Source organism: Lipophrys pholis, assembly GCF_963383615.2.
Source record: "Lipophrys pholis genome assembly, chromosome: 7".
Classification (NCBI taxonomy): domain Eukaryota; kingdom Metazoa; phylum Chordata; class Actinopteri; order Blenniiformes; family Blenniidae; genus Lipophrys; species Lipophrys pholis.
In genome coordinates, this window is record NC_137638.1 from 15,202,674 (window position 1) to 15,229,566 (window position 26,893).

Sequence of the window (26,893 nt, forward strand, 5' to 3'; positions counted from 1 at the left end):
TAGGAATGCAGATTTAAAGTGCATGAATTCGGCTCCTCCTTGAGAGAGAGATGGGATGTGAAGGAGTATTAGACTGACATCAGTCTGAGGTCAAATGCTGCTCAAGGAGAACGCACTGACTCAGCCAAAACAGTTGTTTCACAAAGGGAATTGCAAGAAGGAAAGACTTATGAGTGCAAGTATCCGTAGCGGCAGATAAAGTTCCCACTAGTCAATACTAAATTAGTCATAAAAATAAATGCAGCACTACCGAGACAGAGGAATGAGGCAACATGGGGGTTTTGACTGGCTGGTAGAGATTTGGTCTTTCCTTTGGTCTGTCACACGCAATTAACCATATGTTATCTTTTCATTCCTTTCTTCCCTTTTAGTGTCAACCATGCCCCGTTTATCCCCTCAATCTACTGGGATGCTAATTGTGCAAGACAGCGCAGCAGAGCGCTGCTAAATGCATTTTACTGACCAGAAAATAGGCCTTGTATTGTAATATAATGCATGTGCATGTGTATGTGTATAAAGTCAGGTAGCGAATCCTATTAATAACCTGGCAGGCTATATTGGCCAAAGGCTATTTTGTTCCACATGTGGAGCCTGTTGCTGTAATTGCCCTTCTATAGTGTGTAAATACCACAAAGGTTGCGGTCTGAATCCCAAAAGGCCCAATTTATTGAGGAAAATGCTTCTTTCGTGGTGGTGCAAACTTGAGCACTGTTGAGGAATGATTCATTTACCATCTTTCCAATAATTTGCCAGAGAAATCTGCCTTCTTGTTTAAACATCTTCACCCTGAGGAGGTTATTTTAGTTTAGGCAACTGCAATCTAATGGCCTAAAATGGGGTTAGCAAATATGGTAATTGAGGTTTAATTGTGATGACAAGAAATTCTTGACTCAAAAATATTCCGGATAAATTATAAATGGGATGTTATTGAATTAAACGAACGTGCATAGATTTATTGTGTCATTTTCATGTTAAAATCCATTTATTGAAACAGTGATTCTATTGAATAGTCGGGTGCAAATGTGATGAAAATACCTCCCCGTCAGCTGTGAGACCAGTAAAATTTAACTATTTTGAGATTAGGCTCGCAAGTTCCTTTTTGCACGCATCTATTCTAAAAACAATGTGTTTAACTCGAGGAGAATAATCCAAGGCCAGCTTTCGTAATTTAAATTTCAGTCTTCCTCTGCTTTTTGGATAAACTGTTGTTGAAGTTTACCTCGTGAAGGACAACTGATTTCAACTTTCACACGAAAATAGCCAAATACCAGTTCACAGGCAGTCAGAAGCAAAAGCGTTAACTATCTGTTCACCAAAAAGCCTAATTAAAAATTAATACTTCAATAATTTGATTTCTTAGCATCGGAGAACTCTAAATACCTTCCCTCGGATTGAGTCTTGGTTGTTTTTATAACCATGCAGTATAGATGAGGTGAGACAAACAGGCCTGGACAAAGCAATAAAGAGTGAAACACAAAGACTCATTAAGTATTCCATTAGAGATAAATTATGAATGGAGGTTCCAATCAGTTTGAAGATGACACTGATGGGAAAGGATTTGTACACATCTTAAACGAGCTCTGTGACACAAGAGGATAGTGTTAGGTTATATGTCCAGGGGACAAATGCACAAGGAGATGAGAGGAAACTAAAAAGGTGAGGCCCTTGGCTGTAAAAAAACAAACAAAAAAAATAAATATGTTTGTCTTATTTGACATATGTTTTTCCTTCATTGATTTTCATTGGTTCTATAGGACCAGTGCAACATAACACTGTTTTTAAAAAGTGTTATTTCTCTCTTTTTTTCTTTTCTTTTTTTTCATACAGAGCAGCACACACATAATAGCTCCTTTAATAATGGCTCCACAAAGATGTTGCCATAGCAACATTCTCCAAGACATACGTTTAAAGCTCCACAGAGCTGCACACCACTCCTTATGTACCTGTTGCTTTATAGGGGTTTGATTTATTTTTTTTTTTCATATACTTTTTGAGATAGCATCCAGTGTGTTTTATTTATTCACTTCCTTTTTTTTTTAATCAACTGACCCCAACAGACAGGGACCTTTATTGAAATGAAGCCACATGTTGCCATGGGCTGCTATTCAGTCACTTTCTACTCTTCCCATCTCTTTTGTCATTACCCCATGATTACCTTCACTCTATTCTTTTTTCTTTTTTTGAGAGATGCAGCACCTGCTGAGTAATTTTGCAGCTACCCGTTTATGGTCAACTTTTTTTCTTTTCTTTTTTTGCAGGCAGGAGCAGATAAATGGAAAATAACACCACAACATTAACAGAAAGAAATCACCGCAGCTGTATAAAACAAGATCTGAATCATTTATGTGCGAAAGTGTCCTTGAGCAAGGCCATGAACTCCAAAGTGGAGCGGTGTTGACCAACTGTTGATCATTATTCATCATTCATCTATATGGACAGAAGACAAAGTTGTATGCACAGTACTTTTTGTCATCATGGACGAAAGTAAATATGGTGTATAAAAGATCTTATTTCTGCTGGTTGACACGATTTTCTTCTGATTTTGACTTTACATTGATGTGAAATTTGAAGCCAACATTCATCCAAACTTTGATTGAGACAATTAATTATGAGTATTAGTCAAAAACACTGTAGCTTGATTGAGTATTTTTTTCTATTAATTGAATTAATCGAATTATATTTATTTCCATGTACATTAACATTGTTGCAGTAGTTACGGTTAAGGTTGTGAAGGTTATTTATGTACCTCTGTAGCTGTAACTAGACTTGTTATTACAGTGGTCGTTGCTTTAATGAAACAAAAAAATACACGTCAAGTCTTCCGACTTGACATATACCATTTGACTACTGATGTTTTAAAAAAAAAAGTGATTTCAGCTTTCCACATTTTTCTCTTAGAAAATCCATGCAAAATTTGAGCAGAACATGTTTGAGAGGCAGGAGAAATGAGAGGAGGATGGCTGATTATCTGTTCTTCTCCGTTGGTTATTTGAGAACAACAGCATCCCTGCACGCTGATTTACAGGCACAGACAGACGCGCGCAGACTCAAGCGACCAACAGAATCCTGGCTCTTCTTCCTTTCCAGTAATGTGATTGTGAGCGCACACGTCAAAACATAAATCAGCCAGGAAATAAAAGCAGTGAATCTCGCTTTACATAGACGCCCCAAGGGCAGGCACACACACACACACACACACACACACACACACACACACACACACACACACACACACACACACACAAGCACATACATACAACGGCACTAAATCATCCACCTTTTTGTTATCCGTCCCTTTGGACGTAAAATCCAAACGTAGAAAACCCAAATAGTAGGGGGGGGGGGGGGGGGGGGGGGGGTATTGATCAGACGATGGTCAAGTGTTTGCCATTCATATCCTCGTTTGTTTACATAAGTAAAGAGAGGCAACAAATAATTTGTTTATCTACGTACTGCCAAATAACCCCCCTGGGATAGATGGGGAAGGCATGGACATAAATGGAAAGTACGGCTGGGGAAGTGCCGCCATTACAAATAACTACGGTAATAAAACTGCACAGAGAATATCCGTCTGAAATGTTTCATTGTATTCAAAGCAATGTCAGTTTTTCAGGAATGTTTAACAATTTATCCACTTCCAAAATAGAACACATTTTTTTGTCCCTGGTATTTTTGAAGAACTGAGAACCCTACATTATTTTCACCATTTAAGACATTGTTTTACTGAATTCAGCAGGGTTCATGATGTGGGAACCACAGCTGTATATTTCAATGTAATGCAGTTCAATTTGAGACATCAAGACCAAACAATTAAACATTATTTATGCTGCAAGTATACAACAAAGCCCATATTGACTAATATTGTAGCCTGTTCCCAATGATTCACATCAACATTGCTTCTAAATATTAAAACATGTCGATCACAAAGTTCAGTCAAGTTAGCTTCAAAGTTGAGGCTATATCTGTTTCAAATTTAAAACTTTAATGTGAAAGCTAAGTTATAAAGCTCAGTCATGCAAATTATTATATAAACTGAGATAAGAGCATTCAGGTAGACAAAGGCAAATTGCTCACATGTACAAAACACAGCTCCAATTCCTCATTAAATGAACAAATTAGGATGGCATGTCACACATCCAGTTATTATCCTCGTCATCGGGATAATGGTTTCAAACTGGTGTGAGATTGACAGAAGAAAGGAGTTTTCCCCACCCATTTGTAACATGAAATTAAGGTTAAAAGAGGTCATAGTAGAGCATAGGACATGAATGTATTTGTGGGGTTGCGAACAGAGAATTTACTTTTTTATCATTTGGCCAGAGAGTTTAGAATTCTTTTCTTTTACGGTCAAACAGCAATGAGCCATGTCAACTCTCTCCATCTGAGACACAGTCTACACCTGCCTCCTATTGTTAGAATCCTCCCTCATTCTCCTTCTCACCACATATCTACCTCTCTTTCTCATAAACACGACTCTAAACAGTGCGCTGAAGATTTCTCGGATGCGATGCGAGATCCATCCCTCTGTCTCTCAGACAAACTCGCACACCTGTTGTGGAAGCTGCCGCTGATGACAGTAATGTGACAGCAACACTGACAGACTGACAAGGATAATGACTGTAGAGGAACACACACACACACACACACACACACACACACACACACACACACACACACACACACACACACACACACACACACACACACACACACACACACACACACACACACACACACACACACACACACACACACACACACAGATCTACACAAACGCAGATGATGTATTGCTGACTTGTGTCGAGGTTGGACCTAAGTATGGCTGCCCCTATGCGATGATGAAAGCAAGGTGGTGGTGGCGCTGAGTGATGATGGTGATGAACGGGGGAGGTTATCGTCCTGCGGTGTCAAGACGTCAGAAAACGCACACATGCCAGCACACACACACACACAGATACAAGAACACACAAACAGGCTGTTATTTACAGCAGTGATGCGAGAGCTGGAAGCAAGTGCATTTTGACACTTGGGAGGACAACGTAGAATTAATGTGCACTTTTGTGTGTGTGTGTGTGTGTGTGTGTGTGTGTGTGTGTGTGTGTGTGTGTGTGTGTGTGTGTGTGTGTGTGTGTAAGAGAGAAGAGGAGGACAAAGAATTAATGGTCACAGAGGGGCAGGGAGGACCAGTGGAGTATGATAAGGATAAATACGAAAACAACTTAAAAATCCATCATGTGGACTCACATAGGGCTCTTGTACCCGGAGAGTCGAGAAAGTTGTGCTCGGTTTAGAGGAGCAATTAATTTTTGTGCGTTTAAATAAGTCTGTAATTGTTAATAGAACTGTCGACAAAACCAAGATACTGCTTGGCTCGTAATATTTAGGTCTTTACACTACACTTATCAACCTCTAACCTGTTACAAAGGTGAATACATTAAAAAAAATCTACAACGGGCATTCGGTAGAGCGCATACTTTCGCCAATGCCGCATTTGTCACCATGGAAACCGATGGATTACAAGGTTATTTGATTCACCACACCACTCCTGAATTTGGACGAAATTCAAACGACCATTTGTCATGGCTGTTTGAATTGCTTCATGTCGTCACCGTACCTCCCCCACGACCTTTGACCCCCAACTGCTAACCAGGGTAATGACATCACTGCATAATGTGGCATATTAAAGGATACTGAATGGAAAAAACTGAACATTTTGACATTAGCTTGGCATCAATCGGATTAGAACTGACCGTGTTATGATGAAAATACATTTTTTTCTTTGACCCAATCACTCTCAACATTCAATGGAACCATTCTCGGTTCAAGACAAATCATCCCTGAACATTGCGTGCAATTCTGGTGAATAGTTATAAACCAATAAACCAATAAATAAATTCACGCGGACAAAAACATAATCAGTGTGCCTCTGATGAACTGGTGAACTGTGTAGGGTGCAAACTGCCCTTTCCTTGTAGTCGGCCAGGATTGGCTCGAGCATCCCACAACTTTAAGTTATATAAAACAGTACACTGTCAGAAACATTGGTTGTTGAAACGTAATAAAAAGGACCTGATGTTTCTGACATAATTATGGCGAAAGCAATGTAGGACCTCATCTAGAGGAGGTAAAAAAGGTGCGTAACATCACCTTACATGAAAACCCTGGATTGTATAATAACACAACAAAAAGTGAAGTCCTGCTTAAGTAAATGGGCGATAGTCAAGTTAAAATGCAGGACACGGCGTGAAAGAGATAGTGCTACAACCATAGTGCTCTAAATTTTCTTCTGTGTTGGAGGTAGTGGTGAGTTTTCAGCTCGGGTGAAGTTTTGCAGTTAATTATATGTTTTGTCAGATGATATGAGAGTCTGATAAATAAGCTATGAAATGCCCACAGGGACATGTTGGATTGATAAATGGTCTTTCAAGGCTATTTGATAATTACTTGTTGCAAGTTGAAGCTGAGCTGCACGTGTACAGTGTGAGGAATCTGCATGAAAATCAGTGTGTTTTTTTTTCCTTTATGTCCTTGTTGTTTTTTCCCCCCATAATCACTTTAAATACTTCAAGAAGGCTTGATAATCCTCTTGATTATCAGATGTGCAGTTGATGACTACAATATGGTACATGTCGTTTGTCTGAATATAGAACACAAAATTGTACGAGAATACAGAAGTTGAAAGATTATAATGTGACATATAATCATGTTTCAGCGCGAAACAATGTCAGCAGAATAGTTGATCAGTTGTGGCTCTATAGATAGTGATTTTAATTTATATTGATTTGTGTGCATGAATATAATCATTGTGGAAGTTTATTCCATCATGCAAGACATGATTATACTTTCATAAAAATTGAAAACTGGAATGGCATTTTGTAATAACTACCGTACAAATATGGGAAACTTACATATTGCATTCAGTCTATTACAAGATGTGGGTGTTATTATGTAACAAAGGGAGAAGTTATCACACTTTGCCGAGTTTTTATATAACACAGTTATTATTACATAATGCAGTATTACAAGGTGTGTTTCACACTTATTTTTGTTATAATTACAATCCTATTAGCGCCATTAGATGTGTGAACACTGAGACTGCAATCCCAGCGAGCGCTCAAGAAGAAAAGTTTCTCTGGCCCAGTGTGGTTGAAGTTTGCCGACTAAATGCAGCTGATGTCACAGAAGTCAGAACCATCCAAGACAGGAAGCGTCTTACAGCAGATGTTTGCTGGTATGCGCAACAGCGGGTTTCATGCCACCGTTGGATTGTAAAACCAGCTGGTAAAAATAGGGTTGTAAGTACCTCAGCATAGTAAAGACAATTATAGTACTAAAAGCATCTAACATGCCATATGTTTACCTTTGCCGGCTCAAAGTTGAGAGTAATGAGAGTAATATGAAGATAATTGGATCTCAAATCTATAAGAACGACGTCTATTCTCACATACTCAAGTCGATATAGTGTCGTGACAGTGACAACAGTTCACAACAACAGGCTTATGATTGTTCCGACAACAAGCCTAGATATGAACGCTGCTGGCCTTCTGCAATAGTAGAATGGTTCTTCAGTCATTCAGTTGAGAATATGTGTTGGTCCTGTAAATGGAACTTGTGTCAATACATGTCATTCGGGAGATGGCCCTATTGGGTAACCATTGGATGATAATGTCTTGCCTTAAAATGGTTTTTGAATGCAAAGAAAATTATTACTGTGTGCTTGAAATCCTATTACTTTAACATGAATCTGAATGAAGGTAGCCGTTCTCACTTGTGCCAATTCAAATATGAATATATATAATTTACCAATGAATCACAAAGCACAAAGAAGTGTGTATGTGTGAGAAAGACTAGTGATTATTGCATTACTCCCAGTGCGGCAATGGCAAAAATCTCCCAGGTAACCTGATCGAGGCATGAGAAATCTTTGTCATTCTCCTCTCTCCCCCGTCTTTCAATCCTCCTTCACTTCTTTCATTATATGCGTGTAAATTAATTTGCTCTATGGTTAAAGATGTGAAGCAGTCTGGAGAATTTGCAGTCATAGTTCAGGATCATCCCAGTCGTTTTGTCACACTGTCACACCAAGACGTGCCAAGGTCATTGCTTCCTTAGCCATGCGTCCCTGGCCGCGTCACCTTTTCACCCTTCCTAAAGTCGACAGAAATTATCCGGCCGCGTTCCTACTTTGTAAAGACCTACTGAAGATTCCCAGGGCTTAACTTCCTCCCACACAAATGAACATACTTTGAGGAGGTGGAGGATTTGTTTTGTGTCTCCATTCATTAGCCTCCAAGCTGAACACAATGTGGAAATAGCCGATCTGTCTCAATCGCATTAAGATCCATTTCCTGGCAAATGGGAACGTAAAGGACAGGGTGGACAGGGTGGACAGCTGACAGAAACTTTTTATTTTTTATTTTTTGTGTTCCTCCCTTCATGTCAGATCTTGACCGCTTTGGCCGGGTTCAGCTCATTTCCAAACCACAGCTGACTCAGCAACCGTCTGGCCAGACTTGCCTAGATCCTGGGATAAAGCAGTAGAACTGGAGGCTGCAAGCCAGATCTTGAAGCGTATCCAAGTCCAAGCCAACTTATAAGTAAATGATAATTAGAGTGATAGCAATGTACTTTCTCGGTGACCCAAGCTGCATATTCGGCGTACGTGCTTATGCGCTTGACAGCTACCGTACAATGATAGATTTCACAGCTCCTTCACAGTTTCCCTTCATATCAACACGTCCCAGTAAAAATTCCTACTTCATATTGACACCAAATATTAATGCTGGCTTAAACTTCTATCCCTTCATATGTCTCACTCAGCATTTTTTAATTCTGCCTCTGCTCACCTTCCCTAAAATGGCCACCTTACCACATTTGATGTTCGGCGCCATTACTTCTGTTTCACCTATTCATTGTCCGCCGCCCTTCCATCATAGCTTTGCCATGCCCTCACTCTCTTTCCACCAGCTCTCTATCCACATGTCTCTTCCCCTCCTCATTTATCTACACCTCCCTAATTTTCAGCTCATCCGACAGCCTTATCTCCTCACCCGCCTCACTCTTTTGTTCATCGTTCTGTCCTGAGCATCACTCCAGCTCCACTCCGGGCTCTCATCCTGTCCCTCTGCCCACTTCTCTTGTTCAGTGTAATGCCCTGCATGACATTCAGTTGAAGTAAACCTGCCCTGACTTACAAAGACCCGCATACCCTGAAGACATGCATACACGTTCGAAAATGACAAAAGAACGTAGAGTCATTAAAAGAAAAGGGTGACGTGAAAATTGTTTTAAAAGTTCGAGTGCGTTTGAGTCCGTTAAATCCAAGTGTGAGGTTGCAGATTGTAGGCATCCTTTTATAGCATCAGTCTGTCTAAAATCCATAATAACTGCTGGACTAAAGAGAAACCTTCTCCAAATGAAGGGTTTGGTTTGTCCACTGTCTGCCGGCACATGAGAACTCATTCAGCATTAACTGAAAAGGAATCCCAATTAAAGATAATTTTACACAATTTAACAGAGATTTGAGCACTGTGGTTCAATTCGTGAAATAAAACGAATAATTTGTACACCGTGATGCTTCACGATCCAAATTTTTGGGGCAGTTTGATATTTTTTGACCTCATCACACACTTCTAATGAGCACATGGGTTTTCTTGTTATTTTCCCCGGCTCTCTAACGACAGCCGCTTCAAAATGCAGCTGATGGGTTCTTTGCAACAACCGAGCCACATTTATATTTACTTTCCTTTGTGAGACGCACACAAAGAAATCGTCATGCAGAACCTTGAAGCCATTCTCCGCTGTTAGATATGCACGTGGTGGTGGTGAACATTCAGCATGTGAGGGTCACGTATTTCCAGCGTCACTTTCAGAACCAAAAAGCAAAAGGTCGACGATAATCAAACATCAAACACACAAAACAACATTTGATATCTGCTGCAGTGAGATATGTACGCATGCACACATAAAGTCAGTTATGCGCAAACTATTACGACGGGTATTATCGAGGAACACAACAGTCATGCATGGGTTACGTTCCAACGTCAACACATTTTGTTGAAATGTTCAAAGAAGTAACGAGTTCCTGTGTCCAGGGACTCATTTTCAGTAATGTATACAATACTGTTGTTTTGTTCGTGGCCATTTAAAATCAGTGTCGAGGTCTTTGACAATGAATAAACTTGAAATTGTTTTAATAACATCACGTCATTGAATATTTTTTTAAGTTTAAAAAATGCAAACGCGAACACGCACACCAAAAGACTAACAAGAAGAGAAAAATGTGTAAAAAAAAAATAATAAATTAAAACAAACCACTCTTTGATTTTGTTAAAACTTTAAACATGAAAAGCATATGGGTATTCAACCCTTAAATCCTTTCAAGTCTTTTTGAACACCTTTGAGTCCTCAGGCTGACTCTCCTGATTAATGCCGAACATTTGGAAGGATTTTGCCTGAAGCGCCGGTATGAGGCTCCAGATTTGTACACATCCTAAATGTCATATTATTTTCCAGTGAAGGATGGATTTGACATGATCTCCCCGCCGTCGCTCTCCTTTCTCCTGGAAAACCTCCATGTATCAAGCATCTCCATGTCTCAAAAGACATTTGCATTCCTCCCGTGGTCCCCTCTGCAGCCCTGTGCTATCACATCCCATCTTTCACTCAATTACGAGCTGCAGCTCTGAAACTTCTGAACTCCCCACACCTTTGCCTCTTGCCCTCCCCACCTTTCTTCTCAATCACACCTCTCCCCTTGTAACATTTTCTGTCTTTCGCTCTCATTCTCTCCTCCTCCTTTTTATCCTCCCATCACAGACTTTTCTCTGGTTTCTCACAAACTTTTTTTTTTCTTTTTTTTTAATCCTCACCTGCTATCCCCCTGGCCCTTCTATCCTCTCATGCCCTAGCTTTCCATTTTCTCCTTTCAACTCCACCCACTTCCCTCCTCTGCCCTTTGCACAGAATTTGTTCATCATTATCCAGGCGGTCCGGCAGCTGGAGAGCCATCTTTCTTAACCTTGGTAATACTATCACGGACATGTTTCTTTGTTGGGGCATGTGTACAAGCCGATTTACCGGATGTACATACCACCGCAGCAAATAAAAGTGTAAAACAAACCCATGAATATCGGTCAAAGAATTAAAGTAGTCATTGAAGTGCGCGCAGCCATGAGCATAGAAAAATGCAATCAAACGTGGATGTGATTCTTCATTAAAACTGGTAGTATCGAAACCTTGAAACGTGCAATGGAAAACATTGGAAATGGAAAACGATTTTTTCTAACCATTAACTGACAAATGACAAATAATCCTGATTTTTGTAAAGCGTTGATTTAATTTCAATAGCGAGATTGCGATCAAATGAGCGCTAATTTTCTTCCAGTTTGCAGTTTGTATAGGAGGAGCAACGGTTTTGTTCCTTCTAAGCAAAACAACAAACAATAGTCCACCTTTGAACAATGCCAGAATCGGGTCGCTGTATATACTGCAACCTGATGGATGCATGCCACAGGCTGCTGGGAAATATCGAAACTTCCCCACCACAGAAATAGTCAGCATTGGTAAGAGCGAACTGGCAGACGTGGAAAAGTCGCTTTCAGAGGTGCAACAAAGCTGGAAAAAGAATGACAGCTGCAATGACTCGGTGTGCAATTAGAAGTAGAAAATGTGATGTGTGCTGCCATTGTGTTCCCAGGCTTTATGTGAAGAAACCGCTTTTCAGAACCAGTGTTCTGAAGGCATCGGTGGTGTCAATATTGAAATCATTAAAGTAAAAGAGAAAGACATATCCGTGTGTTTCCAGCTCAACGATGAGTCTGTTAAAGAACAAATCTTCAACATGGAAAGTCCATTCATATACGCAAGAGATGTTTGGTATGTTGCGAAACTATATTCACTCTACGAATACCGAGCCCGAAGCCTGGAGGGAAGGACCCTCTTGTATTTGTAGTGTTTCTTTCTTTCTTCTTCTTCTCATTAAGCATAAATGAATAAAAATGTAGCCTTGTAAAGATGTTCAAAAACTCCCCCAATTTGGCACGCTCATCAAGACTGGTGAAAAATTTGATAAGAAGTAAAAAATAAACCCCCGGAGGTCCAAAATGTGCTCTCCAGCGCCACCTATAATCATGAAAACGGCCACTACGGCCCGTTGGAATGTCCTAGAACTGGGGTCTTCAAATCCAGGGCCTCGGAGGACGGTGTCCTGCATGTTTCAGGCCTCGTTTACACGTACCCAGGTTTTTAATAAAAAACAGATATTTCTCTGTGTTTGGGCCTTGTATTTACACATAACCGCAGCTACGACTCACCACAAATGATGATTCCTGAAAACTGGAAAAAATCGGTGTCTCCGGTTGCGTCTAAAGGCGGTTAGGCGGATATTTACGTCACGATTTGTGATGTGTTGTGTTTTTCCAGGATTCTGAATGGCTATCATGGCTTCATACTTCTCGCTACACTGCCCTCTACAGGTTTGGCTGCTCATAGCAGCTTTGAGCCAGGTGTATATGCAGGTCTGTGTAATTGAAGATTTTATTTTATTTATTTTTTTTTTTAAAGGTAGAGAATATTTTCAAAATAAAAGCCCCAAACTACTTCCTCAAAATAAAAGTCCTTGTTTATTAAAAATGACACCTAAAACCTTATAAATTGATCATTCGGGGTTGGTTAGCTAGCTTAGAGCTTAACTGGCTTTCAAAATAAAAGACCCAAAGTCCTTCAAAATAAAAGTTTATTAAAACATTCAAAATGTATATTTTTTCAATATTTAAATAGGCCAGAGGCTATGATTGGGCTGATCCCGACAGGCCAGAGTGCGAGCCAGAATGCAAAGCCCTGACCAAGGCTGCTTGCAGCTTTAATTACACTTAGTTTATAGTCAGCAATTGCCTCAAAATGCAGTTTTCTAATCATATCGAAGGGAAGGGGAACACGCAAAATCCATACAAGAAAGACCCCAAACAACTTGTCTTGTCTTTGCTCACAGAATCCTGAAGCACAAAGCCCCAATCATGTAAAAGAGTGATGGGCTAAGGTGGTTAGTTGTGATGATTGTCTTTAGTTACAGGGCTGAGATGGCCAGGTGAAAGAAGGACGGTGCAGAAAGACAAGCAATGCCACAGTCGGATCACAAATGCTTGCAATGTTAGAGGAGGTTTACAGTTTAGTTGAGGCATTCTTGGTTAACTTCAGATTTTATTCAAAGAGTGGTGAGTGCCCTCATAAAGGTAAAAAAGACAAAGCTGTGTGTGTGTGCGTGTGTGTGTGTGTGTGTGTGTGTGTGTGTGTGTGTGTGTGTGTGTGTGTGTGTGTGTGTGTGTGTGTGTGTGTGTGTGTGTGTGTGTGTGTGTGTGTGTGTGTGTGTGTGTGTGTGTGTGTGTGTGTGTGTGTGCACTTCTTATCTATTTGTTTCTCTTTTATTAACTGTGTCTTGCTAATTTGTTCTTCATTATTATCAGTCTATCTGCCCACACACAGCAAAGTAAGCACCACTGCTCATGTTCTCAACCCCCCACCCCCCACATCTCTATCTCCCTCTCTCTCTCACTGCTTTGGCCCCTCTGCTTATCTCTTTTTCTGATGAAACACGCTTTCTCTCTTCCGCCTTTACTATTCCTCCACCGCACTCTCTCAGCCTCTCTCTGTATGTCTCTAGACCTCTCTTTCCCTGAAGGCCTCTCCTCAGTACACCACCACCCCCATGGAATACCTTCTGTTACAAACCTGCGCTCATCCCGCTCTCATTCATCACACGCAAGCACACGCACGCACACACGCACGCACACACACACGCACAACCAGCAGTGAGCAGTGAGTCAGTTAAAAAGTCATAAAGAGCATAATAAAGCTCCTCCATCTACAAACCTATTAGCAATAGGCAATCCTAGGGGTCACACAAGCAAGTTAAAAACACAGTGATGTATTCACAAAAACAATCAGACGCACGCAGCTTACACATCACTAAAAAGAGAGCAAAGATACATAGATGGCGTTCAGTGTCGAGTGAGGCTCACAGCCCTTCTTGGATATGCTGGTAATAAATGTTCATGCGAGAAACAATACATCAGTCTTAATTCGAACATGACATATGGACGGCAGGGGAAAGTGTGTTGTGTCAATGTGCAGTATCAGGATATGATCATTTTTTTCATTACATTAACCCATTTCTATTTCAGAAATTAAATCTATGTATGATTACAATTATGGGAGAGCTACTGAAACAAATCACTTGCTTTAGGACTTGAGATCTTCATAAAAAGCAAATATGCTAAATCTACCCAACAAATCGTTTGCCCTCCACAAACTGGATTTTAATTTCAACTAAGTTTAAAGAGAATAATTTGATAATTCATTTGAAATCAGATTTATTATAGAATGAGATTTTACTAAATATTAAATTGAATGTTATGCTTATGTAATATTGTTCGTCAAAGTAAAATCAAAAATTCAACTGAATGATCTTGTATGATTGCTGTGTAGAAATCTTCTGCAGAATGTGATGGACCTTCTGTAGTAAAACCAATATAATTAAAAATTCACTTTAGAATTTGACATAATTATTTGAGTTAATACAAAAAAAATAGAAGAAAACCACACCAAAAATCAATGTGTCTATGTCAAACTACAATCCTGTGGTGCATTAGAAGTAATAAAACGAATGTGGAGTGAATTGAAAAACAAAGACACTGAAACTGATCCAAGACAAAAGATTCACTTTGTTTCTTCAATGTATGCCGTCTTTAATTCAGAGGCTATTCAATATTCATTTCTGTATTTCAGTGTTGTCGATCAAGTGCCAACAAGACGAGTCTCAGGTCTTACTTGACTTCATCCTTCATTTATTCACCACAGCTTTCTCTTAATTGTTCTGTGTCAGGATTACGCTGGTAGCACAAGCTTCATCGGTGAGATCAGAGTGAGCTAAATTAGTTCACCTCATTTACAATTTAATGGCATCCATCACAGGAAGAGAAAATAGATGTTAAATTTACCACCAAAGTCCACAAACTGCAGATGCTCCTTCTGGCAATCAAGCAATAACTTTATTATGGTGTTTTCAGTATTGTGTTGACTCAATCTGATCACCATGCAAAGATATTGCATCGCAAGAGCAATTCTCTCTCGACGGTGATCATCGACTGCTGCTGCTGCTGCTGGTTCCTTTCAGGTAATCTGTTTCAAGTTATCATGTATGCACCATCGCGAGCTGAGGCACTCACATCAGGCAGGACCAGAAGCAGCCACACTGCCAGCCAGAGGAGTTCATTTAAAAGCCAGCACGTCAGCAGAAGCTCTCCACACACACATACACACACGCGCATGCACACACGCTTATAGCTCCAAGTGGCTGTTGTTTTATTCATCACTGCAGTGAGGTAGGTGGCCCCAAGGATCCAACACCCACAGAGTGGTGTTCATGTGGTGTGGGTGGCAGGGTGAATGTCGGCATGTCGGCGTATGTGTGCGTGCGTGCGTGTGTGAATGAATGAATGATCTTCAAATAAGGCACAAATAGAGCAGATTTTGTAGGACTTGACAGGACACAAAAAATCCTGGGTGGTCTTCCCTTATTTGGGAGTTTTGTCAATGTAGTTGTATTATTTCCCTGCTTAAAAAGAAATGTGAGGAAGTCAATGGGTGATTGAAATAGATGTGCTTGATTGTCATTTAAAGCAACCAAAGCCGTCGTTTGCATTTTCCCTCTCCTGAACAGTCAGCATCTGTCAGTCCAGGTGGAGCAGGGACGGATAAACATATAGCCCTCATAGATACTGGGACCCATGAGAGCACTCACAAGAATAAATGCTTAGACATACAGTAGGTAGCAATTTCAGGAGAAAGTCTATTTCAGAAGTGGCTGAGAGATAGAAGAGACTGTTGAAAGGAACCAATTTATCACAGAAAACACACCACTCCTGGAAAAATTTACCAACCTTATCCAGGTAACACAACTGATGCATTACATTACATGTGACATCTAAGGCCTTTGACATTCTCACAAGAACCAAACACTTGTTGACCACTTAGGGAGTAACTGTCCAGTAAATCTGTGGTTACAGCAGATAGCAAAGAGGGAAACATCTGACAGGAAGCTGGCACGAACAGCTCTCACCAATGAATTGTTAAGCCAAAAACACACAATATGTGCATAATAATCTTGTCAGTAAAATAATAATAAATAATGTCAATAATAATCTTGTCAGTAAAATTGGAAGCATCTACATCATTATGGAAAATACAACTGACCTTGTTGTAGCGACTGCATTTAAAACAGCTTTTCTGCTCATCGGGATATCTTCTCATTGGAGCAAAAACAAAACCTCCCTCAGGGTAGTGAAAAGATGTGAACCAGTTAACACTTCATTGTTGCTTATGCATATGCATCAACGTGCAAGATCATTGATAGATGTGTTTCAGAGAAAGAGTGATGTATTTTAATTGGCAGTTCAGGAATTATGAAGGGCTATTAGCATCAGCTCGCTACAAGGGAAATAACTAGAAATGAGGGGTAATGTGTCCCGGTGCAGCAGTAGTGTTCACTGACCAGTGAAAAGCATTTACCACTACCGACAGCTGATATCTGCTGAGCACAATTGAATGGATCAATTTGTTACCTGAATGTGCATGTAATTGGAATGGCGGGTAGATAACCTGATTGCTGGTCTTGTAATTTATTTTATGTTCAGGTATGAGCCTCTCCTTAAGCTCCATTTATGAGCACAAGTGAGAAATTGTCTAGTCATATTGAAAAAGAAATATGTTTAACGTAATATTAGTTTCACAGGCAAATTAGTCCCCATTATCCAGTTAGGCATGAAGTTGAATTTACAATCAAATTCAAAACTACAGCCAGCCAGGAAGTAAATTATCAAAGTAAATGAAGTTGCTTCATCGAACAAATTTGTATTATACTACCATAGATCTGGAGTGCTGGAGAAAGTGTGTGTGTGTGTGTGTGTGTGTGTGTGTGTGTGTGTGTGTGTGTGTGTGTGTGTGTGTGTGTGTGTGTGTGTGTGTGTGTGTGTGTGTGTGTGTGTGTGTGTGTGTGTGTGTGTGTACTGAAAGTATAAAATGTTCCTTTAGTTTATTCAGGAGATAAATGTGTGATACATTGGTCTTCCTTAAACCCAGGCCCCTGAATAAAAATAGCCACCCAAAGAAGAGCAAGAAGAAAAAGAGATAATCACCATTCAACAATCAGACAGAATTATGTTGGAAGCATATTCATTCCGAGATTAGTGTATTTCCACAGCAATCCGCTATGCACCACATGTAAATTGGTCCAGGAGGTTTGCTTTTGAAATTCCATTCTGCTTTACCAATCTGTGTCGAGTCCAAGTCCTCCATCACACACTGGCTCAGACTTTTCTGGGTAGGTGGGGGGTCGATAAATTCCTTGACAGATTAACTAGAAGAAATTCAAATTTATTGCAAATCATTCCCCTTGAACTGGTCTTGCAAAGAGATCTAAGCTCAGCTCCGGAGGTCAGCAGAGTTTGACGCCCTACTGGGAAACTGTGGAATTTCTTAACTTGTGTCCATTAAAACCTGAACGCTCCATGCAGAAAAGTATGAGGCTATGGAACTGTGAGCCTCACAACCTCCAGGCGAAGGCTTGATTTCAGTTTCAAATATCTTCCTCTCTTTATGGTGTTGCCATCATTCACAGAGTAAAACTTTGTAAAATACGTAATCCCCGTATAATAGACTTGTACTTCAAATTCAGATACTGACACACTTGAGTAGTAACACACAGTTTTGTATTATTGGACCTTTTATCTTAAACTGCTAAACAACACGTGGTTTTACATCATTTAGTTGAAGCTTCAGGGAAATGATACATCATTTCTTGCCTTATCGGTTCCAAAGTGTCCTGGAGCAACCAGTTATTGTCCTTGTGTTTTAAGATATCCAGTACTTTATCAAAGGTAAGACTCTCAGTTGCTAAAAGCTGCTATATCAAGCTTCATCTATAAAAGAGAAAATAATCACTAAATCTCATCTCAAGCAGCTCAGCAAAAGGATAGATTGTCTGTAAATAGCCCACAAACACACACTGACTGATATGAACAAGCTTTACAAATGTCTAACCAATATGCAGTTTGTAATGCGTTTCAGCCTCAAATGGCTTTTTATCATAGTCTGTCATGCTGAAAATTGTTGTTATTGTTAAAAACAAACGTGCTTTTTGGGGGGGGCTTTGTTCCATGGCGGCAGGCTGAAGAAGGTCTGAAGGACAGTCCAAGACAATTTTCTCAAGAAATTGTCAGTCATGAGAGTGAAGAAAGAATCCACAGGGACCCACAGAGGTCTCCCAGAAGGACTGTTGTGAAGCTGGTTTTCAAATCGTGGAGGCAGAGCTTTTAAGTCACAAACTTTTCAACACAGCAAGAGCATAAAGGTCTCGCCTGACATAATTATAAAATACATAATATGACAATGACATAGTGGTCTTGCTTGGAAAACTCACTAAGAAAGTATGTCCATGAACAGCATGACCGAAATGGCTACTGCTACAGTACAGGTAACATTTATTGGAATGATATATTATTATTATAATTGTATATATCATTGTTAATGTATATATCTACATATATAAAACTATATAGTTTAACTACATAAAAATAATTATAATGCAAGATGACTGAATATTTTATAAGGGGTAGGATTAGATATGTTTTACTTCCTACCCCCTTTCAGACATGGTGCTTGGACATGGGATGCATTCATGTATGTATGTATGTATGTATGTATGTATGTATGTATGTATACTTGAATATAGATTGTCTATTTTTTCTAGATATAGTTTCATAAATTGTAAGTTTAATCCATCGTATTATCACTTCAGGGTTTATAGATGGAATTGTAAATATATGTATAGGTATGTGGGCAGATGGAGTATATGCGATTACAAACATGTTAAAAGTATCACATGTCTGAAATGAATTGATAAAATAAAAAATATAAAAAATATTGAATAAGATCACTAAACTGACAATTGACTTTGAGTAATAAAACAAAAACTAAACTCTAAATTCCATAAATGAATTGTTAGGTCGATAGGCAGCATGGACATGAAGTGGGACAGGCAGGACTGTGACCGAAGAACAAGAAGGGTCAGGTTTATATAAATGCTAAGACCTTTCTGTGTAAAATTTTAAAATTCTAATGCATGCTTGCTGCGATCGACCTGTATGACTGAAAATAAATCAAACTTTGCAGAATCAACATGGAAAATAAGCTGGTGTACATGAGGTAGTGTGCCGCCGTCCACTGTAGTCACAACAGCAGTTGATCCAGCACAGTTTTCAAGGTGTTCGGTTGAGTTGGTCAGCTGACTCTCGGTGTCGCCCAGAGCAAATCTCGAATTCACAAGAAAGAAAGAGACTGCACGCAGATGTGAGGACTGTATGTGTTCGTTGGAGAGATTCTGAGCCTATGAGATATGAAACCGCAGAAATAGAATGAACAGCGTGTGGTTTGTACTTTACACTCACTGTCCCTCGTGGCTAGTTTGTCAACACACGATGATGAGTTAGTAAGCTTGTCTGGGTTGAAAGTGACAATTGAAAAGGAGTGCTATGTTGGAAACATCTGTGTGTGTGTGTGTGTGTGTGTGTGTGTGTGTGTGTGTGTGTGTGTGTGTGTGTGTGTGTGTGTGTGTGTGTGTGTGTGTGTGTGTGTGTGTGTGTGTGTGTGTGTGTGTGTGTGTGTGTGTGTGTGTGTGTGTGTGTGTGTGTGTGGGAGGAGGGGTTCGGGTAGATGTATTTGTACATTTTGGAAGTCAATAGTCACTTTGTTGCAAGACCTTGTAAACTATGAAACATACATGCTGTTTGGCAGTTGGTGAAAGAAAGAGGTTTAGTGGTTTTGCAGCCTCTTCTAAACATGTTGAGGATTAAGAATGAACTTGACTGAAAACAAAACATTCCTTTTCTCCCAATCCTTTTGATTTTCACCCATTCCACCAAATTGATACTCGCCAGTCATTTCTTCTGTCCAACTTCATTCCTGTCATTTTTACCACAGAAATGTAAAGATGCGATACTGTCAGAAAAAATTCAAAGTCCAAACGTTGGACGGCTTCCTCCCTCTATGCAATTTGATGCACATATTTCCTTTAAATCTGCTATCAACTGTATTTTTAAGACTTTTTCTTTGGCTTTGGAAATCCTACTTTGTTCACCCGACTGAATTGCAAGATGCAACACGAACAACCGTAGGTTGAGGGCAGATAATCAATTTCCAGCTCTCACAAGATCACGTTTCCTCTACTTTCTCTGCTTTAATGTATGAAATGCAATTCCAATTAGTCAGTAATTAGAGAGGATTACAAGACCGAGAAAATAGCATAGTTAATTAAACTGTTCAGAGCTAAGCATGCAGGTCTATGTGCTTTTGTTTCCACTATGCCCACAGTGGACAGAATGACTGCATACCATGTAGCGGCTGACCCAAAGAGGGTGATAGGCCATCGCTCCCCAAAGTGTTTCATTTTTAGCTAAAAAGATTTTTATTTTTTTAAATCAAATGAGCAACAATAACTTATCTTAAGTAAATGGTGTGCAAAATCCATACATCTATAACGCTTATCATGTTCAGGGTTGCGGGGTGCTGGAGTCGATCCCAGCAACAACATACCTTATACTTCCCAATAGACGTGCGGTGCGCGAGTGCAAGCCTCTGGGGTGTGGGTGCAATTGTATAGGATTTATAGGAGGTTGTTTTTTTTTGGGACATTCCATTGTATTTTGCACCAGAAGGTTTCATTAAAATTTACTTTATGTTGAGATTGTAGTCATTTTCTTCACTCACTGTTTGATCTTGCAAAATTATAGACAATTTCATCATGTACACCGTTCGCCACAACAAAGCAAAACTTTCAAGTACAAATTTAAAGTTTATCATAGCAATATTTCACCAGTCCGGCCCACTCGAGATGAAAGTGGACTCTATACTGACAAACTAATTGCACAGTTAGTGCAGACGCCAGTCAATTACTGACAAGTGATTTGCAGATATTAATGAGAATGTATCCAATCACCGTCATTGATTCTGATGACAAAGACATCACCCCAAGGCGAGAGTGCATGTGAGAGAGTGGGATATGCCACCAGTTACTTGTTTCAAATATAGTTCTAAACTTGTGTTTGTGCAACATGCTATTTAAGGTTTGTATAAGAGGGTATAAGAAAGTTATTCATATTTGCATTAAACAATTACTATTCCACAGAGCAGTGGTATCCATCCATTTGTTACATTTAGGCTCTATGCAGAGCTCCACTACTGCCTGAAGTCTATACAGCGCCTTTATTTCCTGTCTTACACTGATTAATCCAGGTGCGTCTAACTATTGTTGTTGTCACTAGTCAGGTCAGACACACCCGGATTAATCAATTTGTCCAATAATGTAAGACAGGAAATAAAGGAGCTGTATTGAGTTCAGGAAAGGAGTGGAGCTGCATAAAGCATGTAAAGTACCGCTGCCCCGAGAATGGTTTTCACCAGCTGCCAATGTGCGTATTGCACAATGCAAGAACTCTAAGCAGGTAGCAGGTTTTTGATGATAACATTCTATTATGCATAATATAGGATACAAACACTGACCAAATTAGAGATCAGTGAAATACAGATGATGTGTCTTGAAATGAAAATGTTTTTTTACCTGTTCAACTGCATACTAACTGCATACTAACTGGCTTGAATACAATTTTGTAATAATAATGCCTTTATTAAAAGCACTACACACAAATAGTTGGGGAAATCGGTTCATGCTACTGTAATATCATATCATGAAAAGAGGCCATTTATTAAAATCATGCACTGCTGATTTCCTCATCTCAATGTCTTAATCAGTTAGCATGTGCCCTGTGGCATCAATTACAGCTTAATAACAACATATCATGCTGTTCACAAGTCGACTTGTGAAAATCTCCTGATGTTCACAAGTCGACTTATTGTCTTCTGAGGCATGGTTTCCCACTCTGGCATGGCTCGGTTGGTAGAGCGGCCGTCTCCCAATCGAAAGGTGACAGGTTAAATTCCCATCTACACCTGTCCACATGCTGGAGTGTCCTTGCGCAAGACACTGTACCCAAAATTGTTCCCACTGGAGTGACAGCGCCTTGCATGGCCGCAGCCTCCATCGGTGTGTGTGTGTGTGTGTGTGTGTGTGTGTGTGTGTGTGTGTGTGTGTGTGTGTGTGTGTGTGTGTGTGTGTGTGTGTGTGTGTGTGTGTGTGTGTGTGTGTGTGTGTGTGTGTGTGTGTGTGTGTGTGTGAATGGGTGAATGTGATGAACGATGTAAAGCCGTTTGGGACTGCTCACTCAGTTGAAAGGCGCTATATAAAGTGAAATCCATTTACCATTTACACTTCTTGAAGGATAAAATCTAGGTCATTGACATTATGGGATGCAAAGTTACAAGCCTCTACAAGGCCACTCAGACGTTTTCTATGCGATCCAGGTCTGGAGAAAGTGCAGGTTACTCCACTTGAGGTACCTCAGTTTCCAGTCGCTATTCTCTATGATGCAACCTTGATGAGTCGGAGCATTGTCATCACAATGAAGATGAAATAAGGCCTGTGTGTTGTTTATGCAGGGACACAGTGACTGGATTAACGATGTTATTCAGGCAATATGGGCTTATCACTGTACCATTCACAAAGTGTATGGCAGTTCTGTATTGACTGGACACACCTGACCACAATAACACCAACAAAAACAGCTCGCCTGGTGACAACAGTGGTGGATGCATAGTGCTCTGCTTAACATCTCCAACATCTTACTTGATTTTATATAACCTAACTTGCTCAGTTGATTTAAGTCTCCTGAATGCCACAGACACACTAATCAAAGTCCAGCGACATGTGCACCATGTGGTAAACAGTCTCATCAATTAGCTATGTGCTTCTGAATGATTGAATGATTATTTTACTGAACAAGTGAAAGAAAAAAAACATGTAAATCACAGATAAGATTTGTTTCCCATAGTTTGGCAAAGCATATTGTAGTTTGAACAAAAATACACTGCAGTGAAAAAGCGTGTGTGGAAGAAAAAGATCCAACAGGTGAGCTGGAGAGACTAAAGTTGATAAAAAGAAAAAAAGAGAACAGGAAGTGTAAAAAACACTGAGATTGGGAACAAACAAAGGTTTTAGGACAACTGGCTTGAGAGATTTATTTGCCTGTTGGCCTTCTGAAGCCTACCAAAAGTGCAATTTGTGGTCCAGAAAGCATATGACAAGAGCACCATCAAAGCTGTAAGAAGCGCGAGCACACACACGCACACACACGCACGCACGCACGCACACAGATACAAGACCAGGTGTATGGAGGGAACAAGTAGTGATAGGAGATAAGGCAAAAAAGCAATCCAAAACTCAGAGAAAATGAAGGAAAGAGGAGAGAAGATACAACATGAAGAAAAGACACATGCAGCCAGGGATTGTGATCCGGTTCGATACTTACAATTCCTTATGGTACTGCATGCACAGATCTCATTTTATTCATTTCAAATTTGTATTAAAGGAGAAAGAAAAAGAGTTCTAGAGATCTGGAAGGGAAAGTTCTGGTGAATTAGGTCAGTTCACCCTCACAGAGTTACAGATGTGAGCTCAGCACCCTGCATGGGTGTTTTACATTGCCAGCGTGTACTGCATATTTATGTAGGCTAAACCGAAAGCACACACTGGTACCCTCAATGAAACAGATTTTACTCAGATTTTTGCGACTGGTGCAGAAAATGCAGATGGTTATAAACGATTATAGATTGAACTTTTTGTTTTTTTCTTTACCAGCCTGAATACAGTTGTTAGCAGCAAAAAACTAACAATAAACAACAACAACAAAATACATCAACGCCACATGATACTACATCACCCAACTGGATGTGCAAAATCATATTCTATGCAAGACCGCAGAAATACACTGATTAGCAACAGTGACTGGCTTCATATGAGAGAACTGTACTTACATGTTTATAAGACATTAGATATGACATGCACAGACAAGAAGTTGTCCTATCCCAGTTGTAGCTGCCAAAACTAACAAGCGGTTTAAAACACTATTCATAGCACACTAGTGTCAGAGAAACCTTGATGGAGAAAATAATTGGATTTTGCCAAAACACTAATTTTAGGCAATTAAAAAAATGTGTATTAGATGAGGCACGCTTGCTTTATTCCCACGACTGACAAATCAATTCTGATCATGTCAGCCATCAGTGAATCATTTTGAATAGTCATGCTCACAAAGCTGCCGTTTTCATTTTCGTCCTGACATCAGCTTCAAAAAATCTACCCAGAAGTGGTTGGGTTAGATTTTGTTGTGTAGGAAATCAATTGGGGAACTGGCAATAAGCACCTCTGGAGAGAGTTCGATGCACATTAATTCTCAGCCATCCTTTGGATTTCGCTGTGCAGTTTGATCGCTGAAGGTGCTCATGAACATGGCTTCCTGGGCTGTAATGATCTGAGTGTGCGTGGTGCATGTGTCCCTATAACCAGGGCAACGTGTGATCAAACCAGAGGAAGGGATGTTTCTAATTGGAGGGTGGTAGGAAGTATGTGTTTCTATTATCGCAGGAAAGAAATGCAACTGTAATAAATCCAAGGTTTACAGGGCTTTACTCTCACTGGCCACTTTATTATGGGCACCTAATCAAATACTTTTAAGAGCAAATAGCTAGCCAGCCAATCATGTTGCAGTAACTAGATATGTCGATACAGTATGTGACATGGTTATTGTTGTGCACCCACAACCATCTCTAGGATTTACAGAGATAGTCTGAAAAAGAGCAAATGTCCAACTGAAGTAGTTCGCCGTGTGAAAATAATGGACAGACTGCTTCAAACTGATAGAAAGGAAACAGGAACTCAAACAACCACTCATTAAAACTAATGTTTGCACACGACCATCTTTGACGGCACAACCAATGAACATTGTTTAGACTTCACAGCCTGAGTATTTTTGTTGACAATTGTCCATCCCTTTATGGCCAGAGTGTGCAATCTTAGATGGCTACGTCCAGCAGAAAACACACCATGTTACTAAACTCCAATCTCAAACATATTTCTTGAGCATGTTGAGTTTCCTGGACACGAAATGCATCCATCGAATCACCAGATTTCAGTCCAAAGGAGCACTTTCAGGAAGCAGCAGAAGAGGAGATCGACATCAAGGATGTTCAACTGACAAATCTGCAGCAGATGTACAATGTTAGCGTGTGAGGAGGGACCACAATAGTTGAACCACCGAGGGAGTAAATCGTTTTGATGGTGAAAGAGTGTCCAACCTGCTCATAGCAAGGAATACCAAAGTGTTGCCCAGTGTGTGTGTGTGTGTGTGTCTGTGTGTGTCTGTGTGTGTGCGTGCATGCGTGCGTGCGCGCATTAAGAGAAACGAGTCATTGCAGAGCCGCCATCAAGCTTTCTAAAATCCTTTTTATTAGTTTTAACTATTTAATTTGCAATACTAACATTTGAACGGCTAAATAGTAAAATGGTACTACTCAACATGATACCAATTATTTTCTGACAGTCAGTTGACCTCCCTGCTTTACTTGGATTTTTTTTTAAATATTGATGCCCACTCCAATTCCCCAAACACAATCATATCCTGGGAATAACTACAGTTTTGGCAGCGTAAACATATTTAGAGTACCTAATAGGGACAAAACGGGAGACTTTTAATAAAATTTGATCTAGATTCAAAATAGTTTATATATTTTAACATATATTCTATTCATTGTGTGTTCTTTTAGGTGTGGCGCTATTACAAGAATCCCCCCATGGGATTAATAAAGTATTTCTATTCTATTCTATAATGTTACCATTTAAGACAAGGTTCTGGCGAGATTAAAACTGGGCAATGTCGCAGATCTGATTATAATAGGACTACTTCTGCAGAAAAGCAATGCAAGTCAATGCAATGTCTTTTAAAGTCACCTCCACATTGCGCATGTGTTTTCAAGGGATCCGGAGACTTCTTTACGCCACAGCCTGTACACTCGGCAGAGGAGTGAAGCAGTTGTGGTTTGTCAGGAATACAAACATACGCTCCCATGAATTGTGTCCCTCTTTGCAAGGAAGATGCACAACAAGTGCATGCAAACTATTTACATATCCCAGTAAATGGAAAAAAATAAAAGTTTACTGTTTTTATTTGCATTTTATTAAAATTGCCTCAAGAGTTTACTCACTCACTCCCAACAAAATCAGTGAGACTATGCAGCTCTGACTAGTCAGGTGTTTAGCCTTTTCACATTCTGACAGACGCTCTGGCAAACTACAGCATGCCAGAATATTATTTGTGTGTGCTGACATTTTAAAGTTGTGTGATCTTCAGTAGCTGAATCTTTCACATACCGAAAAATGACAGGCTTTGGATTATTTGCTGCCACAAAGTGAGTTGGAGGTCCAACATTTCAGCAGAGTTCCATAGAGAAGACACTGTCACTTTAAATTCTTCATTTTTTCCAGTATTACAAACTTGACAGTCTATTCTTTCCTTTTCCATTATTTTTAGTCCAGTCGCTTGATTTTGCCCCCCCTCCGTGTCCCACACTCTGACTTTCTTCCAGTTTGCACCTCGCCACCTCTTTATTTCTCCCCTCGGTCTACTGTGTGCTATCCTCTCTCACTCGACCACTGTCCCATTTTCAACATGAGGATGGGACAGAAGGGTGTCAAGACGTGAGTCAGAGTGAATGCAAAATTCAGATTAGGACTTCTTTTTCGATTTTCATCACTGAAGCGCAGGAGAGGTGAAAAGAGACCAGACCCGGTGTGACACAAGCAGACAGATTCATGTCAAACACATACTCTCTCTCCTTTTCACTCCTTTTTTCTCAACCTTCGACATTCTTTTACTCTCATTCTAATTCATCA

At 39.9% G+C, this 26,893-nt stretch overlaps 1 protein-coding gene across 1 annotated transcript in view; it reads right to left on the reverse strand.

The window, feature by feature from the left end:
- The window catches only part of grid2 (glutamate receptor, ionotropic, delta 2), a gene marked incomplete at both ends in the record, with an annotated part of 512,472 nt that overhangs the window by 417,036 nt on the left and 68,543 nt on the right, over positions 1-26,893 (reverse strand). The gene's annotated exons all lie outside the window — the stretch shown is intronic.